This window comes from Equus asinus, chromosome 24, assembly GCF_041296235.1.
Source record: "Equus asinus isolate D_3611 breed Donkey chromosome 24, EquAss-T2T_v2, whole genome shotgun sequence".
In the NCBI taxonomy this organism is placed as follows: domain Eukaryota; kingdom Metazoa; phylum Chordata; class Mammalia; order Perissodactyla; family Equidae; genus Equus; species Equus asinus.
Window position 1 is genome coordinate 62,163,980 of NC_091813.1, and position 20,359 is coordinate 62,184,338.

Sequence of the window (20,359 nt, forward strand, 5' to 3'; positions counted from 1 at the left end):
ACGTCTCATGATTGCAGCACTAGCTGTCCAATTAGCCACCCTGTTTTAATCTCTTACTCTCCAATCCTCTTTCCATACCGTTCCTAATAATCTCTTCCTAAAACTGCTTTACCATTACAGTGAACATGGCTGGTTGCCTTGGCAGAGTTCTCCCAACTGTCTCCTAATAGATCCTCAATTATGATTATTTCTCCATTCATCCCCCAAATAGTCCATTTGCCCAAGGAGAAGTTGACTGGTCTGATTGGTTTAATGGTAACCCCACACCCCTGCCAGTCAATATTGGTTAAGGAATGGGTATGTGACCTAAGTTTAGCTCATGAAGAGGTCAGGCAAGTTTGCAACAGGCTCCAAGAAGCTTCTTCCTTTCTCATAAGAGAGAATTATGGAAATCCACTAATGTCTTATTTTTAGACAAGTAAGCATGCAAGCCCTAATGCTACCAGGAACCATCTTTCCATCTTGAAAAGATCAGCCTTGTAAAGAAGCCAGCATTGTACAATGTAAACAGCAGAGATGGAAAACCTGGTCCTTGGTGAATTGATCTACTTACACAAATGCCTACTTCACCTCTCCTCTTGGAATGTGAGCCAATAAAATCTGTTTAAAGTCACTTTAAATTGAGTTTTCCTTGCAGTCAAAAGCCTCCTGTCTAAGATATGCTTTTTTCACTTTCCTGTTCAAAATGCTAAAATGATTAAGAATTAACTAAATGTCTGAGCATAGCATTTGAGGCCTTTCTCCTGCCCTTTGTGTTTGTACTTTGGTCTCCCATTATATTCTGCTGTGCATTATACATTCTGGCCATGCTGGGCCACTTGCTCAAACATGTCATTTACTATCCCACAACCCAGTTTGCCATTGTCCTGCATTTTCCTACCAAAATCCAACTCTTTATTCAAGGTCCAGGTTAAAAGATAATTCCTGTGAAATAGTTTTCAGAATTAATATTTCCACCTTCTGTATTTTCATAAATGTTGCTTGTACCTCTGTGTGGGTCCTCCAGGAAGCCAAAATGGGATTAAATGTGCAAAAACTCTATTACAGAAAATATCTGTGAAAAAAATGGGGAGGGAGCCATGGGAGGCTGGGTGAGCCGTCTGATCACGACCAAGTCAGACCCTGAGTGAAGGAGAAGGAAGGAAGGAAGCTGGATGCGGTGCAGTTCTAAGGAAAGTTCAGCTAGGCTGTTGGTGAATCCACAAGCCAATGCCTTCCATCAGAGGAGCCCGGCTTCTCCCAGAATTGGGCTACCTTAGTATCACTGCCACTTTCAGTAGTTGTCTGGGAGCGGCCTGTGGAAAGTGTGCCTGCAGCATAAAAGCTGTGACGACTGTCAGAGCCCAGCAGCTGGGGCCTTGGTCAGCTACACTCCCCGCAGATGGTGTGCTGGGAGGCGCTTTCTCATGGCCGCCATGCTCCTCATTTCCAACTCATTTGGTCTTGTCCTAAATTCTATTTGTCATGTACATGACTTTCTTCCTTACTGGATTATAAACTCCTTCAGGGCAAGACCTGGGGTCATCTTTACTTCCCACTGTATGTTTAACAGAGTGGGATCTGAGTACAGTGTTACTGTGTTACTGAGCTGAATTCTGGAGTAGGTGGCCTTGAACTTCTCTATTAGTAACTCCTTGTCAAAGGTATAGGGATAATGCCCCCTAAAGTCCATGAGAACTTGCTTCCCAAAGACGCAAAATACTATTCACGATGAATATATTTTTAAAAGGTTAATTCCGTCTCATTCACCTTGCTCAACTGCTGCAGGCCTGTTTATCCCCACACAGAAGTTCACTTCTGCAAAGTTACTGTCCACGAGGCAGTGAAGTCGAGCATTGGCTGATTAATCCCCCATTTTCACAAACTCAATTCCCAAGTCCAATAGATTATTGAACGTGTGGGTTAAATTTACAATGCCCTTCAGTTCTTGACTGGGTAAATAATTTTCTCCGGCATGATACACTCTGTACTATTTCCTCAGCATTCATTTTTGAGTGATATGAAAATGAATCTTTCAGATACATTTTTCAGATAAAGAGACATTAGTAATGATTCCCTAAGGGGGAAAAAAGATTAGAAAAATCTATGATTATTTAAGGTATAATATACATTACTAAGCAAAGGGGGAAAACCTGTAAATATAGATATTTTGGCATATCATTATACTCCCTATAAACAGTGTTCTATGTATCATTGTTAATTTAGGATCAGTTAGCTTATTTATGGTTAAGATATAATAATAGTGCTCATAAGTCAGGGTCCAGTAAGGAGACAGACACCCCACAGTAATTTGAAAGGAGAGGGCTTCATATAAAGAATAATTAAGCATTTTCGGAGAAAACTACTAAAAGAGAATAAAGAGAACTCTAAAGAATACCCCAGGCTGACGGGGTCCCCACAGAAGGAGGCCCTCCCCAAGGCTGGGACTCAGCCTCTTTGGGGTGGATGCTGTCCACCGGATGGTGGAGAACTTTGCCCAGGCCAGAGCTGGCCCACAACCAGCAAGCTGAGGCTGGCAGGGATGAACTATGGGGCTGGGGCTCACAAGCTGGAAGCCTCCAGCAGTGGTGACAGAGGACTGAGGCTAGGAGGCAGAACACTGCCCGCTGGTTTGCTGATAAGATTTGCTGGGAGGCTGCCTGCAGGAAGTGCTATTGACCTGGCTGGGAAGCTGGCTGGAGACCGACTGGACTTGCCAAACCACCAGCATGAGGTATTGTTGAACTCTCTGGACGCCCACAGAACCTACCTGAATACACCCGTAAGAGTGTGCCGCTGAACTAACTGATGTAACGCTAGCTGGAGTGACTGCAGAACTCATCCAGAAGCTGCTGCCTGGAAAGGAGGAGATGCCAATGAACTCCCACCTAGAGAGCCAGCTACGAGGACTGCAGAACTCACCTGCAAACTGCCTTGGGAGGTGCTGCTGTATTTACTGCTAGACAGCCTACTGGGGCACTCTGGGAACTCACTGCAAAGACTTCTACAAGGGCTGCTGCTGAAACCCACTGGAGGTGAGCTCCACTGGATGCCCGCATGCCAGCCCAGCGTTGCAAGGGCAAGAATGCCGGAAACAGGAAGAGACATGACTACTTCCTGCAATGTCCTTCCAGCGCCCTCTACTGACAAAGCTTAGCACGATGCCAACTGGCAAGAGAGAGATGTTTCAGTCTTTATCAGCAGGCAATGAAGGATGGATTTGGAGCTGAGAGGCAATAAATTGATAACTGTGTGGCACAGTGCTTTTGTTAAAATCGCTATATTGAAATTATCTCTTTACTCATTTGTCTTTTCCACTAGCAGATGATATGTAAGTGTTTCAAAGTAAGGATAATCTTTATATTTTATGTGTAGCATGGTGGCTGGCACATATTATGTACTTAACAAACATTTGTCAAAATATGGTACTGCATGCATAAATATTGCATCCTGCGCTAAAAGACTCACTTGGTCTGACAAGCACTAGGTGTGCCCAAATTTCATTGGCATGAAGAGAGGCTGCTATCTTCATTGTTTGCACAAAGAAGGAAATTTGCAATAGTGGCCAGTGACATATTGCACATCTGTACAGTCTCTATTCTCTAAAAACAGGATTTTTGTAGTCCCTTAGAATTTTGGTTGGGGTTGACTGGCTGGAAATCCTCCATGAATCACTAAATAAAAAAATCCCCCTTCTTTTGAGAGGCAGATTATTCCACTGAGAAATTTACTGAGAAAATGAAAAAAGCAATTATACTAGTAAGCTGAAAGATGGCCACTTCACATAGACTTTAGTAAAATGGAAAAACAAAATAAAATAAAAACTACTCAAATACATGGTAAAAGTTGCTTGTACTTAAGTATGCATTAACAAGATCCATTTCTGTGTCATTCTGATTTAAGGACTGAATTTCATCTTATGTTGAAGGTATTGTCTGCACTGAATGAGTCTGGGAGTTGAGTAGAGAGGTGAATTTACTTAGTAAATATCAAGTATCTAATCAATGCCTCATGTAGAGTAAGAGTCAAAGTAAGTTCAGGTATAGGCTTAGCTTCTCCAACAACGAGACCCCAAAATACAGTGGCTCGAAAAAGATACTAATCAATTTCTTCCTCACATTACAGATGTGAGGTAGACCCTACTCCATAAAGTCTAAGGGACTCAAGTTCCTTCTTTATTTCTGCTTGACCATTCCTTAGGCTCACTGGCAAAATTCAGCCCGTGCTCTGCTGTAGCACTGGCTTAGGGATAATGGGAAGAAACAGAAGCTTTGTCCATTAGTCCATCCGAAGGGTCACCTTTTTGGAAATTATCTGTCCAAAGTGAGTGTCTTTATCTAATTCAATGGCAGAACAAGGACATCAGTTTTCCCCCAAGTGAAATCAAAATCTTCTCAAATCCGACAAAGACACTCTGTGCTACTATTGCCTTGAGCAGCACCTGTTTGTTCCAGCCCACGTAAAAGGAGAAAGAGAGAAAGTAGAGAGTGAGTAGTTGCCTTGAAGGAATGATGTTGAGGTTGCACTTCCACTCAGTTCCATTGGCTAGAACACAGATAGTCACAGCTTTCTCAAGGTAGGATGGCAAATATAGCCTCTACCCAGATGGGGGTTTTTATTAAAAAGGAAGAAGAGAGAGTGAAAGAAAGTTAGCAGTCTCTACTACACAAAGATATTTTATTCTGAAATCATTAAAATTTTTGCTTAGTTTTAAAAACATTTTATTTTAGAAACATGTTGACTATTTAAATTCTGTAATAATTGCTGAGTAATATTAACTATAAAATAATGTTAACTATTCTGAATATGTTAAGTGGATAGAGAACTGAGTTCAACTTCAGTTTCTATTATCATATTTCATTAAATTAATATATAGGCTGCTAAAAAAATTTAAACCACTCACCCTTAAAAAATAAATTGGTAGCTAATGTGCCAAGAAAAAAACAAGCACATTAAAAAACAATAAAGAGGGGGCCAGCCCAGTGGCATAGTGGTTAAGTTCACACTCTGCACTTCAGTAGCCCAGGGTTCGAGGGTTCAGATCCCAGGCATGGACCTATACATTGCTCATCAAGCCATGCTGAGGCAGCATTCCACATAGAAAATAGAGGAAGAGTGGCACAGAGTTAGCTCAGTGACAATCTTCCTCAAGCAAAAAGAAGAGGATTGGCTGGGGCTGGCCCGGTGGCCAAGTGGTTAGGTTTGCGCGCTCCGCTGCAGGCGGTCCAGTGTTTCATTGGTTCGAATCCTGGGCGCGGACATGGCGCTGCTCATCAGGCCACACTGAGGCAGCATCCCACATGCCACAACTAGAAGGACCCACAACGAAGAATATACAACTATGTACTGGGGGGCTTTGGGGAGAAAAAGGAAAAAAAAATAAAATCTTTAAAAAAAAAAAAAGAAGAGGATTGGCAATGGATGTTAGCTCAGGGCCAATCTCCCTCACTAAAAAGAAAGAAAGAAAGAAAGAACGGAAATTTCTGGAGAAATATAGCAGAGTAGGAACAGAGTACAAAACTTAACTTGAAAGACAAAAATTATTTTGGGGCCAGCCCGGTGGCACAGCGGTTAAGTGTGCACGTTCCGCTTTGGTGGCCCAGGGTTCACCAGTTCAGATCCTGGGTGCAGACATGGTACCGCTCGGCAAGCCATGCTGTGGTAGGTGTCCCACACAGAAAGTAGAGGAAGATGGGCACAGATGTTAGCTCTGGGCAAGTCTTCCTCAGCAAAAAGAGGAGGATTGGCAGCAGATGTTAGCTCATGGCTAATCTTCCTCAAAAGAAAAAAATTTTAATTGAATTAAAAGAATAATAATAAACTATTTAACAGCAAAAGTACACTGGTAACCTTAGGCAGGGGGTGGGGAGGGCAGTAACATCATTCATTAATGTTTGAAAAATATTATCCAGAGTTAAACCAAAGATACTAAGAACTAACAGGAACAGAGTTGCAATTTGAAATTATTTTGAAATCGCACTCTGATACACCCAATCTGAAGGATAAAGTAATGACAGGAATAACCATAATTGAAAAGAAAGCATAAAATATTATGTGACAATATTTTGCAGAACTATGCAAACAAATGTGAAAACCTGAGTGAAACAGATGATTTTCTAGAATTTTTTTTTAAAAGTAACTGACCCCAGAATACATAGAAAACCTGAACAGATGAACAACCACACAAGATACCCAGAACATAATCAGATAAACTCAAAACAAAACAAAACAAAAATGGTTGTATGGATAGTATCTTTCAAACTTTCAGAGTACAGAGAATTTCAATGTTATTTAAATTGTCTCAGAGCACAGAGAAAGAAGGAAGTCATCTGTACTAGTCATGGTTCTCCAGAGAAAGAGAACCAATAGGATGTGTGTGTTAGTCAGCTCAGGCTGTCATAACAAAACAAAAGGCTGGAAGGCTTAACCAACTGGAGGCTGGAAGTCCGAGATCAGGGTACCAGCATGGTCAGGTTCTGATGAGAGCTATCTTCTTGGCTTGCAGATGGCCACTTTCTTGCTGTTCTCATGTGATGGAGAGAGAGAGTCTGTTCTCTGGTGTCTCTTCCTGTAAGGCCACTAATCTCGTCATGATGGCCCCACCCTCCTGACTTCCTCTAACCTAATTAACTCCCAAAGGCCCTCAGGCCAAATACCATCATATTGGGGCTTAGGGCTGCAACAGATGAATTTTGGGGGCACACAATTCAGTCCATAACAATGTTTGTGTGTGTGCGTATGTGGAGAGAGAGAAAGAAAGAAAGAAAATATTAATGAAAAATCCTAAAGAAAATATGAACATATAAAATTTAACAGAGCATTAATGGCATAAAATATAATGACAAGGTGGAGTTCATTGGATGAATGCAAAAACAGGTCAGTAATAGGAAATATGTTTAAGCCCATCAGTAGGTCAAAGGATAAAAAGAAAAACATAAGTGTGATTATCTTAGTAAAAGCTTAAGAGAAGTATTTTTCGGGGCGGAGGAACTGAGAGAAGGGGGCTTTAGGAGCCTGAGAATGTAGGGGAGTCCCTGAAATGAGAGAGCTGGGAAAGGGGACTCCCGAATTACATGTATGATCTGACACAAGCCAAGCTCACACCTCATCTGTCCATGTATAGAATAGCTAAAAAGAAGCACAGCAAAGGCTTCGAGAGCTGAACTATGATATAGAACAGTGCCCAATTCTCAGACTGGCCCGCGAGTGCTGTGTGCACAGAGCAGACACACCGCAGCGTAGCTCACCTTTGAAAACTGAACTGACAGTGGAACCACAGCCCATAGATTGCAATAGAGCTTTTAATCTGACTGTTGACTGGTTGCTGTCCACGTTGTCCACAGGATTTTAGCAGGACCCAGAGTCTCACAAGAGAATATTCAAACCACCTACGATACAGTACAAATTTATAAAAAGCACCCGAAAAATCTGACCAATACATAAAGGAAAAGATAATTATCAGATGCCATCCCTGAGATGACCAGATGTTGGAATTATTGGACAAACTACTACTCAGGAGTAAAAAAGATGGAATAGTGATGCATGCCACAACGTGGATGAATCTCAATTGCATGTGTTAAGTGAAATAAGCTAAACTCAACAGGGTACATTCTGTTTGCTCCTATTTATATGGCAGTCTGGAAAAGGAAAACTGCTGGGATGGCGAATGTCTGCAAAGGAGCAGCACAATGGAATTTTTTTGAGAAATGGAACTGTTCTCTGTCTTGATGGTGGTATGACTACATGATTCCATGCATTTTTCAAAACTCAGAACTGTACGGCAAATAGAGTTAATTTACATTTTGTAAATTAAAAAAAATATTAAAAATATCTTTAAAAATTATCTGTTTTCTATTCTTGAGGAATGATTTGACTCTAATGATCCACTTTCTATCTTGCATGCTAACATTGTCCAGTATTTCACATTCCTTTGTTTTTATAGCTACAAATTGGTCATCATATTTAATATTATTTTATATATTAATTCGCTCTTTTAAAGATTTACAATATGTAAAAAAGTTGTTTTTTTCCTTTTTGTATCTCATTTCTTTCTGCAATTACTGTTCTCCTTTCTGAAGTATTTCCCTTAATAATTAATTCAGCAACACTTGTTAACAGTAAATGTTTATGATGATAAATATCATAATAGCCATTCATTTTGACCTCACATTTGAATAATCGTTTATCTGGGTATAAAATCTAGCTTCTCAGTTATTTTTTTCTGAAAATTTTGACTATATCATTCTGCTGTCTTCTTGCTGCTGTTTATAAATCTGGTTTTTGTGCCTCATTGCTTAATATCTTCTTTGTGTTTTCAATATTCAGTAGTTTATGTAAGGATGTAGTATTGTTATCCTGTTGATTACTTGTTTTGACTTACGAATCGTGGATTCCTATCCACATTAAATTTGGAAGGTATACGTATATGTTATTTAAAAATTTACCTCTTATTTATTGTCTGTAGTGTCTTCTCGTGCAATACCAGTTATACACACCTTAAACTTTTTCACTCTATCCTCCATGTCTATTCATATTTCTCTTAACATTATCTATTTTCCACTCTGTTGTCTTCAGGATAGTTTCCTCACTAAAATGTACCAGTTCACTAATTCTCTCTATATATTCATATCATCTTATGTTTCATCCACTCAATAATTGTTAAATTCTGGTAACTATATATCTCTTTTCTAAAAACTCCTTTTTTCCTTTTTAAGCTTGTTTGGTGATTTTCATAGTCACTTATACATTTCTCATGTTCTTGTTTATTTAGTTTATACTACCTTAATCATTTAAACATACTAATTTTATAATTTGTGCCTGATAATCCTATTCTTGGGGGTGGGGTCCAATCATATCTTTTTTTCTCTGCTGATCTGTTTCATGAGGTGTTTCCATGTGTGTTTTATAATTATAGATTGTGAGTTTATCTCCTCAGGACTTTATGTAGAGTAATCCTGTGTGATCTGATTGGACGTATCCCAGGATTGTAACTAGTCGAGCACCAAAATTTATTGATTAATTTATTGGTGTGTAGTTACCAGACTATAGAGATGATGGCAATTCAAACCTCAAACTTGTATGATCAGGTTCATGACTATAAATTCACAACGGGCCGTTAATTTTTTTCAACTAGAAACTTGGTTGAAGTTTTCCTGGTCACCTGCTTGCGTTGGGTCCAACCTTCCCCATGTGTACAGATGAGTTCTAACTCCTTATCTTTCTTTAGGCCCAATTCCCTACATGCTATTTCAGCATAGATTTATACTTGTCAATTTCCAAGCCTCTAATTTATCAAGACTCACATACCCCTCTAAGAAAGCTGAAGTAACAACTCACACTTACTCTTTTTGTGTTCAGGTTCCTTCACATTTTTGTCCTCTGAAAATTTGCCTCACTTTCTTGTGAGTCTAACTGTGCACGTTAAAATGATATTTGCTATCTTTTATTTATCATTTCTATTATTTTGTACAAGAAAGATTTTCCATTTATCTTTACTATCCTATTTTCAGGAAAATTTTTCTTTTTTTACATGATATTAAAGCACATTAATTTGCTCACCTCTTTACAAACTCTTCAAAATATTTTGATATTAATTTTGAAAGTATTTCAATAACTTCACATCAGGACAAAATTATGCAACATAGCCAATAAATAGTTCATGTTAAAGACTAAAAGGCTGACATTAAGTTAATAAACAATGTAGTAATCAAGCATTTTTGTGACTGATTTCTTTTAAAGAAGATAGTGAATACAGAAATGGTTAGGATGGGATAATTATGTAAATAACTTGAATTTAGGCAAAATCTTTTGTTAAGAGATCCTAATTCTAGCAAGAAAATTGGCAAAGAAGTTTGAAGGTCTGCTGTGCAAATTAATAGTTCTGGATGTTTGCTGTTCATCATTTCTTAGAGACATAAAAATGATTTAGCTCGATGTTGGCAGGGCTGCAAGGAAATGAGTAAATGTTTTTATGGCTGATGGTAATATAAATGGGTGCCATTTTTGTAAAGAGTAAAAGGGCAATATGTAACAAGATCTTCAAAATATATTTATATCATTTGACAAAAGAACACTACTTCTGATTACATAGCTTTCTTCTACTTTCGTCCATTCATTCCTTTCTTCTTTTGTTCATTGGCCAACAGTGTTTGGGGAGCCAATTATGTGTGAAGCATTATGATTATTCTGTGAATAAATAGATAATCTAGACATTATTCTTTCCCTTGAGAAACCATAGGCCTAATTATCCAACAGAATTTCTCTCCTACCTTCACACTCCACCCCTGCCCCCAAGGAGATGTGTTATATACAAAGATATTAGAGGCTTGATAACTTATAACAGCATATTTTTTCTACATACACTCCTCCAATATCAATACAAATGAATACAATAATAACATGAATAATGAATATGTGGAATTCTATTTCTGCCATGAAAGAGTAATACAATCAAAATTAACTTCCAGCCACACACATCTAAATACTTGAAAACTATAGGGGAAAAATATTTTTAAACATTGGAGAACTGCCAGCACAGGACTGTGAATTCTAAAGTGAAAAAATTGATGTTAAACCTTTCATCACCTATACTTTCTGCCCAGAGGTAATTCCCTGTGGCATAGTTAGGGAAACTCAATAAAGTCTGGCAATGATTCTGAGTTGAGTAGACGAAGGCTGAAGGTCTAAGAGGATGAACCATATAGAATACATGGGACAGATTACCCAAAAGAAGGGAGGTACACAGAGAAAAATCTCCAGATATCTACAGTAGGGAACACTTGAGTCTTTATCTCAATACCAAAGTGCTCATATATAGGGTGAATGCTCCTAAGGCCAGACAAAAACAGCTTTCAAGGAAAGAACAATTACCGAGGACTTGTAAGATAAACACTCCCCAGAGCTCACATAGAGCCAGAAATTGGTCAAGGACCCTTAATCAGAGTAGAGAGATCTCATTGAAGACATGAGATTAGAAGGGCCACAAAATTGGTCCTAGAATAAAAGCTACTATAGACCCAACTTAAAAGTCCTTAAAAACAAATCTCACAAGGAACAAACTAGTTCAAAGGAAACTTAACTGCTTTCTAGAAACTAATCAAACAGTATGCTAAAAATACAACAAAATCCACTAGTTGACAATATAAAATTCACAACATTCAGCATTCCCTCAAACTCACAAGACATGAAGAAAAAGGAAAATGTAACTCATAACCATGAGAAAAATCAGTCACTAGAAGCAGACAAGAAATGACAGAGATGATGAAATTTGCATAAAATGATATTAAAATGTCTATTATAAATATGATACAAATGCTCAAATATGTGAACGAAAGTAGGATCATGATAAGAAGAGAAATTGAACATATAAAAAGCTGAGTGTAATTCCTAGACATGAAAACCACAATATCTGAATTGAAAAATACTCTGGAGGGAATGGACAGCATATGAGACATGGCAAAAATAAAAGACTAGTGTACTGGAAGACCTGGCAACAGAATTTATTCAAAATAAAGTACAGAGAAGTAAAAGAAAATAATAAACAGAGCACAATGACATGAGGAAAAATACAGTCTAACATATACATAATTGGAGTCCCAGGAAGAGGGGGGAAGACAGAAAAAAAACAACAAAGATTTCCAAATTTGATGAAAACCATAAATCCACAAATCCAAGAAGTTTAACAAACTCCAAGTAGAAAAAACAAAATTACACCATGTCGTATTAGAATCAAATTGCTGAGAACCAATGACAATGCAAAAATCTTAAAAGCAACGGGGAAAAAAGACATATTGCACACAAAAGAATGATGATTAGAATTTCTGTAGACATCTTGTTCAAAAAAATGTAAACCAGAAGACAATAGAGGGACATCTTTAAAGTGCAGGGGGAAAAATGATACTCTCACCCTAGAATTCTTTACCCAGTAAAAATAGTTTTCAAATATAAAGGCAAGATAAAGTGTTTTTTAGACAAACAAAAGCTGAGAGAATTTATTGCCTGCATTACAAAAAATGTTAAAGGAAGTTCTTAGGTAGAAGGGAAATGATACCAGATGAAAATTTGAATCTATACAAAGCAATGAAAAGCAGGAATTTTAAAACTATGGGTAAATATAAAATATATTTCCCTATTTAAAAAAATCTATTTAAAAGATATGATGGTCTAAAGCAAAAATAACATATTGTGGGATTAATAATATATGTAGAAGTAATATGTATGATAATAATAATTTCCAACAAAGGCTGGAAAGGGAAATAGAAGTATACTATAGTAAGGTGTCATTTGAAGACAGACTGGGACAAATTAAATACTTATACTGTAAACTCTAGAACAAATACTTTAAAATATTTTAGTGCTAATAAATCAACAGAAGAGGTAAAATGGAATCTTGAAAATTATTAAATTAATCCAGTAAGGCAGGAAAAGAGGTAAAAAGGAACAAAGATCAAATAAGACAAATAGAAAACAAATGACAAGTTGGTAGATTTAAACCAATGTATTGATAATTTCAGTAAGTGTAAATGGCCTAACACTCCATTAAAAAGCAAAGATTATTTGACTGAATAAAAAACAAGGGACAATTATATGCTGTCTGCAAGAAAAACTTGCTTTGAACATAAACACAAATGACACTTTTAACTGATGAAAAATGAAGTGAGAAAAAAGATATCTCATGCTAACACTATTCAACAGAAAGTTAGAATAGATATTTTTCTTTTAGGTAGATTTCAGAGCATGGACTATTACTAAGGACATTTCTTAATGGTAAAGATAAACATTTATATGTTCATCAAAAACATGTAAAAAAATTTAAGATATATTCATCTAAACATAGAACTCCAAAATACACAAAACAAAAACCGATAAAGCTTTAAGAAATAGACAAAACTACAACTACACTCCTCTCTCAATAATTAACAGAGCACATAGCCACACAGTCATAAGGATACAGAATACTTGACAGTGCTATCAGTCAACTACCCCTAACCGATGCTTATAGAGCCCTCCACTCAACAAACAGAATACACGTTCTTTTCAAGGGCACATGGGATAGTTATCTAAATAGATCACATTCTGGGCCATACAGCAAGTTTCAATAAATTTAAAAGATTGAAATTGTACAAAATATGGTGTCTGAACTCAAAGACATTAAACTTAAAATCAGTAACTGAAAGACACAAGTAAAATTTAAAAACACACTTCTAAAATTCTAATAATCCATGAAACAAAGAAGAAATCACAAGGAAAATTAGAAAATATTTTGAACAGAGTAAAAATTAAAATCATCAGATCAAAATTTGTATAATGCAGCAAAAGTAGTGCTTATAGGAAAATTCATAACATTACATGCTTATAGTAGAAGAGAAGAAAGATCTGAAACCAATTATCTAAACTTCCACCTTAAGAAACTAGAAAGAGAAGAGCAAATTAAACCTAAAGTAAGAAGGACTAAAACAATAATAGAGATAAAAGCAAAAATCAATAAAGTAAAAATAAACACAATACAGAATATCAATGAAACCAAAAACTGATCATTTTTTAAAGTGGTTAATAAAATCAAATAAACTTCTAGATACATTGATTATGAAAATAAAGGAGCAAAGACACAAATCACCAATATTAGGAATGAGAGAGTGGACACCACTACATGTCCTACAGATATTAAAATGACACTAAGGAAATATTATGGAAAATACAATGCAATAAATCTGATAACTGAGATAAAATGAATTTATTCCTTGAAATAATAAGCTAACAGAGCTTATTCAAGGAAAAATAGATTACATTAAGAGTCCTATAGGTGTTGAAGAAATAAAATTCATGGTTTAAAATGTCCCCACAAAGAAAACTCCAGGCTCAGAGACTTCTTTGGTGAATTCTGCTGGTCATTTAAGATATAAATAATCTCACTTATACACATACACTTCCAGAAGTTAGAAAAAGAAGGAACTCTTCCTAACTCATTTTATGATACCATCATTATCCTGATACCAAAACTAGACAAAGAAATTACAAAAAAAGAAGACTACATTCTAATATCCCTCATGAATATACACTCAGAAACATTAACAGAATATTGGCAAGTAGAATCCAGCAATATTTAAAAAGGTCATCATGACCCAAGTTGAGTTCATCCCTGAAATGCAAGGTTCGTTTATCATTCAAAACTCAATCAATATCAATTGAATCAATGTCACCCCATTAACAAACTAAAAACAAACAGAACAGGACAAGAGGGCCAATTTCCTTCTCTGACATTTCTGGTATAAAAATTTACTATCATTTATGTCATCGCATTCTATAAAAACAAAATTCTGTCATTTATATCAGCAAGAAATTTTTTGTTTTAGATCTCTGTTATTTATTTTTTTTGGTGAAATGGAACGTGTTAGGGAAAAACTGACAGACTTAGCATGATATAAAGTGTTCAATGGTGTCTGTGTGTAGAAATCAGAAATGTATAATAAATGTATTAAATATTCATAAAATTCAGTAGAACTCAATTATTTTTATTAATAAAGTGGTTGTAATTTTTGAATTTGTAGAAGTTATATATAGATTACAACAGTAGCAGCTAAAATCAAGAAAGTAGATAATATACTGGTCCTCAACATCATCACGACCTGACATTTTTCTTTTTCTTTTTTTAAATAGATAGTAATCTGATTTCTTTTTCATCATTTTTGTTTGGCTGAAATGATAACATAAGTATTATAACTAATTACTGAACACTTACAAAATTAGCAAATTTCTCTAATTATTCATTAACAGATGTTTTAAAAAATTTTCTCTAAATTAAGTGAAATGAGATAATTATCTCGTACAGCATCATGTATTAAAATGTAAGCAAGGCAGTGGGTCATCGTGATAAATACAGTAAGATAACATAAGAAAATAGCAAGCTAGGTTTTATTGCTATGATTCCACAGACAAATTGCCCTCAAAATTGGAGTGACTGAGGGTTCTGTGTCAAGAATTTCCCTGCACCTAGGTGGGGACTCCTAGAGATGGTGTTTGGGGTGGCTTAGACAACCAACTAGGGTGTCCTTCTTCCCATCTTATGTCATGTGTAATGTCAAGGAAGGAGAGTGAACTTCACAAAGGCATTTGGAACATGTTCCCTTCAGTTTCTTGGGAACTATTACCTAGAATGTGACTCAGAAATAAGACCTAAAAACACTGACTTAAAATGACTCAGAGTTTCTACTAATTAAGAGAATTATCATTTTTTTTAAAAAAAACCACAGTTGTAGCACTTTTTTTTCTTAGATTTTATTGATGTCACCTTTTTTAGGTGCTAATTCATGCTTTTTTGTCTTACACTTCTTTGCCGTAGACATCTTTGCCCCAAGCATTTTTGGGGCAAACGTTTTCCCCACATCACTAATTGGCCATAACCAAGTATAGAACACTGGGTTGTATATTATCTTTACTATTTTCTTCTTATTAATATTATTTGGGGAACCACCCTTTGAAGTTGGGCACTAAGACTCAAGCTAGCTAGACTCATCCTCTCCCTGTTTGATTCTGCAGTGGAGACACAACAGGCAGGAAAGGAAGCACAGTCATTTCAGATACAGATGTCCATGAGTTCTTGCTGAAATGTTTGACTGGTACCTGTTTCCAGAAGCATATATCTCCTTTCATAAACACTTTCCAGACGTGTTCCTCTTGGTTGTAATCTAAACATGCTCATTTCCAAAAATGCTAATGGGGTAACATCTTAACTAAATATGATATAATACTACGGTTTATTAAAAGCCTAAAATGTAAAACAGGCTACATACACTATCTGTAACTATCACAACACCCCTGCAAAGTACAGTCGGCCCTCCGCATCCATTGGTTCCATGTCCGAGGTTACGGAGGGCGGAATAAGGGATTTGCGCATCCGTGGATTTTGGTATCTGCCGGGGGCCCTGGAACCGATCCTGTGCGGACACTGAGGGACGACTGTAAATGTGTGACCCTCCAGCAGCAGAATGCAAATACTGCATCCATTCTGTATCTTGAGTCTTACTGCATTCTCTCCCCCCTCTAACAAAGTTACTATTTATTCCATAACTTTGTCCCTGTGTTTGTCATCAGTTTCATCTCTTCTGACTCAGAACTTTATATTTTGGTGTCATAATTTTGTCTTGACTTAATCGTAGGCTTTCCTCAGGCTTACCCCTCCCAGTCCAGGCTAGCCAGCCCTTTGCTGTATGTTTCCTGGCCACAAGTGGCATTTGTTCATTCAGTAAACTGGAAGACCTGTAACTTCTAAGAAGCAATCAAATCCACTTGTCCATTCCATGTAGCTGGGCAGCTGTCTGTCATCCACCCTGGGAAAGACTGGAGGTTTTTTCTCTGGAGATAAGGTTTCTGGACTGGGGGAGACACCCAAGCACTGCTGAGAAGAAGGGGTGACCTGCTAAAAACAGGCCAATTAGAAGATGTAAGCAGACAGCATACTGAGACCTAGTGACTTTACGCTCCACTCCACAATACAGCCAGACCTTTACTCCTAAGGCACAGAAATGGGATGGTCTCTTCAGGAAACCCTCCTGGCCCAGGGGAAAGTCCTAAAAACACCAACATCAGAGGGCCCACCGTTAAATGGCCAGTCAGCTCAGCTGACAGCGAAGCTCATGGTTCAGAAGCACCATACATGGACCCAGAGCTTCTCAGCCTCCCTCCCCCTTCACTAGCACAGAGAGCAAGCATTAACAGGTATCTGAGAAGAGCCTCTAATATGAAAGATATAAACCAAAAAAAAGTAAAAAAGAAAAGAAAAACAGAAAGAAGCCATTTGGGAGAGACATAGAAAGAAGGATAAAACCCTATCATTAATATCTCCATCTGTGAACAGCTTTTATATAGCTTTAATAATGCATAACATTGACTATAAAGCCCCAATAACAGCCAAAATTGTGATACAGCTGTATTGGGGAAAAGAGGGATGGCACATATATTTAATATATATGAGAAGGGAGCAGAGCAAGGAAAGAAAGTCAAGTCCTCATCCTTTCCAGTGGAAAGTCAATAGGAAAGGCCTAAAACTGAAAAGTACCAGCAAGTAGCAATAGAGCATTCTATTTAGGTTATAAATACCTAAAAATTGGTGATGGTACCTACCACCAGGGAAATGAGGGAAGGATGACTAGGGGACTGGTGTCTTCATGATAAACTTCGTGAAGACTTTTGCCACTTGAGGTACGTGTATAACTTCAACTTTTTTTTTAATTAAAAATACAGGGAAGAAGTGAATAAATAGAAGCCAACAGCAGCATATCAGCTAGAAAACTTTTTTAAAAGTCCATGCAAAAATGATGGTGGCTTGAATTAGGCTCATAGTGGAGGAATTCGAAAGAGATGGGCAGATTAACTATTTAATTTTTTTCTAGATTCATACCATTGGGGTTGGAAAAGATGCTTGATATGATTTCGACAGATAAACTATTTAAAAGTCACAGTACCTGAAAATCGGTTAGATCTGAACATCTAGCTGGGGAGACAGAGGCAACCAGGATGACCACTGGGTATCTGGCTTGAGCAACTGGGTAGACAGCGGTGCCACTTGCTGAAGGAGACAATCAATGAGGAGGAGCACATTTTAGGGGAGAAAATATTGAGTCACTTTTGAAACTGTTTCATTTAATTTGCCTCTATATTTTCCCCAAAGAGGGAGGTCTGGGAGGTTGTTGGATATGAAGTTCTGGAGCTTGAGACACATAATTAAGCTAGAAATACAGGCAGTAAAATTGTTGAAAAAAGGTGAAATAGGTCATAAATGTGTATTTTGTTTTCTTGCCCAGTATCCCTTTTCCTTGCTCAGAGTTCTTGTGAGGACACTCATCTGGCCAGCACTCATTCTGATCTACTCCTACCACAGGGATGGAGTCCAGATTGGGGCTCTGTAAGCACCCCGTCAACCTGGCCACAGTGCTTGGTTCAAGATGAGCGTGTGAACTGAGATGGGTTTATTAGAACCCTTTGGGGGAGTGTGGAAACGGATATGAGAAGAATGTTCATCTCTTTCCTTCTAGAATCCTGGGCCATGGAATTATGGAACTGCCAGTGGCTCTCTTGACTGTTAAGGGAGAGAGTCTGGCTGAGAATGAAGATAACATTGTGGAAAGCAGGGCTAAGGGACAGAGAAAACAGGACAGATTCTTACTATCATTAGTCACCTTCCTGGATAGAGCCAAGTTTCATCCTTTGAATTCCCCATTGATGTGAGCCGATAATTTCCCTTCCTAAGATGGTTTGAGTTGCCCCTGACAGTGTCTTGTCTTGTGAGTGGGAGTGGCTAAGTTGCCATGTGAGAATGTGAGGGGTACATAAAGACAGTATCTAGAAGAGCATCCTACAGGCCTCAGAACTGTGAGTAGAGGAAGAGCTGGCAGGAGAGACCGAGAAGAAACTGCTGAGTAGATAGAGAAAAAAAAGGGAGGGCAATGCCATGACAGTCATGAGAAGAGAGGATTTTCAGAAGCAGAGAGGGATCAACAATATTAAATGCTGCCAAGGTCAATTAATGCCTTAAAAACTTGGCCTTCGCGCCGTGGAGCTGACCTTGAAGATGCTGGTAAGAGTAGTTTCAGTGAAATAGAACCTGACGAAAATGGCTTGAGGAATGCGTGGGAGTTGGAGAAATTGAGACAATGAATAGAGACAACTCATTCAAGAAGCAGGGCTTGGAGAAGAAGTATGATAACATAGATGCTCCCAGGAGACAGGTCTGGATTTTTTTGTTGTTTTAAGAAAAGAGAGGCATGAGCATAAGTAAATATTGATGCAAAGGACCTAGTGAAAAGAGAGAAACTGATGTGAAGAAGTCTAATAATTTATGATGGGAAATCCGTGAGACATTGGGGGAAGTGTGATCAGGAACACTAGCAGAAGGGTGCACTTAGATAAAAAGAGAGAGGGTAGAGACATGGATGGGTACAATGAAGTTGATTTTATAAGCTTGGCCGAGAGAGTTCCTATCTCATGAATTTATTTTCACTGTGAAGTAAGAGGCGGGGCTATCTGCTGAGAATAAGTAGGGGTGGAACATTTAACTGAGGCAGATAAGATCTGAAATAGCCCCTGGACTAACAAGAACACCTGGCAGGATTGAAGGGCCTAGGTAAGCTTGTGTCCTTGTGTCATGCCAGAGTTGAAGGAGCTGCTCCAGCAGTGAGGGGCAGCATGAGATAAGGGGAAAGCTGTTTGTCTAGGGTTGACATAGAATGGCAGTCACTGTTTCCTGCAGAGTTTGGGGAAGGTAGAGTGACTTTCTTGGGCATAGAATTCCTTTCTTTAGAAAACAACTCATCAATTTTCTTACCTGAGGGTTTGTCAGGGAGAATTGATAGAGCTTATTGGTTAAACAGTGGGATGGAGAGTGGAGGGATAAATTTTACATCAGGAATAACGAAAATAGGTCTCTATCAGGCAATGAACAATTTATTTTATGATTCCTCAACTCATGTAACCTTCATGACAACTCTAGAAAGTAGTTTTATTGGACCCATTTTATGGCTGAAGAAACCAAGACTTGGAAAATTAATAACTTGTGCAAGGTCTTGAGATAGGAACTGGCAGACAGCCTGTTGCACCACAACAGAAAAAGCATGATTTCTGGTGTATCAGAGACACATGTAAATCCAGATACATCAAATTCTTGTCACTATGGAAGAGCTACCCTTGTCATCATGTCTGATCGTAAACATCCAATGTGATTGATTACACATTGGACAGCAGCCCTAAGAAAGGCTTGGGGACACAGTCATGGCTCGGTGCTACCATGGGCACAGGATTTCCAACCATCCTCCCTTAGGACTTGGGCAAGAAATGTCTCTGCCCTGGCCTCGCATTTCAGAAGTCCCCGCATATCACAAACTTCTGTGAAAGAGCCCATGGGCCACTCTGTTACTTGCCATCCGGGTGCACTCGGTGCTGACACAGCAGAACCCATCATCTGAAACACCTGCTCTTGCAGTAACACTTTCCATCCTCAGGGAAACACTTCACATCTCTTCTATAGCTTCTAGACAGATGCTGGCTGCTGCTGAATGCCGTCAAGTTTTGTGGGTTGTGTGGCTGACACTGCTTCTGAGTGCAGAGAGGATTTTGAATGTGGAAGCACTCAGGAAACAGGAGAGGCAAATTACCTATTGGTTAAATCCTTCCTCTCGGATAACGTTCTTGCATTAGACTCTGACATAATGAAGTATGCTTTCCCAGTGGTATCAAACATCCACGTCCTTGCTGTCCTGGTCTTCCACATCCATTGTTGCACGTGGCATGGGGGGAACATTTTGCAGTATTAAACAGTTCATATTACTCTTATATTTGTTTGTGTATATATCTATATCTACATTTACTTAAGTCTCGACATAACATGAGT

General features: G+C 38.0%; 1 protein-coding gene across 1 annotated transcript in view; it reads right to left on the bottom strand.

Annotated features, from left to right (window-relative positions):
* Window positions 1–3,066, bottom strand: part of ARHGAP18 (Rho GTPase activating protein 18) — a 176,698-nt gene extending 173,632 nt beyond the window's left edge. The window contains exon 1 of the mRNA XM_070496431.1: window positions 2,902–3,066. The gene's annotated coding sequence lies outside the window, so the exon portion shown is untranslated. The remainder of the gene's footprint in view (window positions 1–2,901) is intronic.
* Between the last annotated feature and the right edge of the window lie 17,293 nt (window positions 3,067–20,359).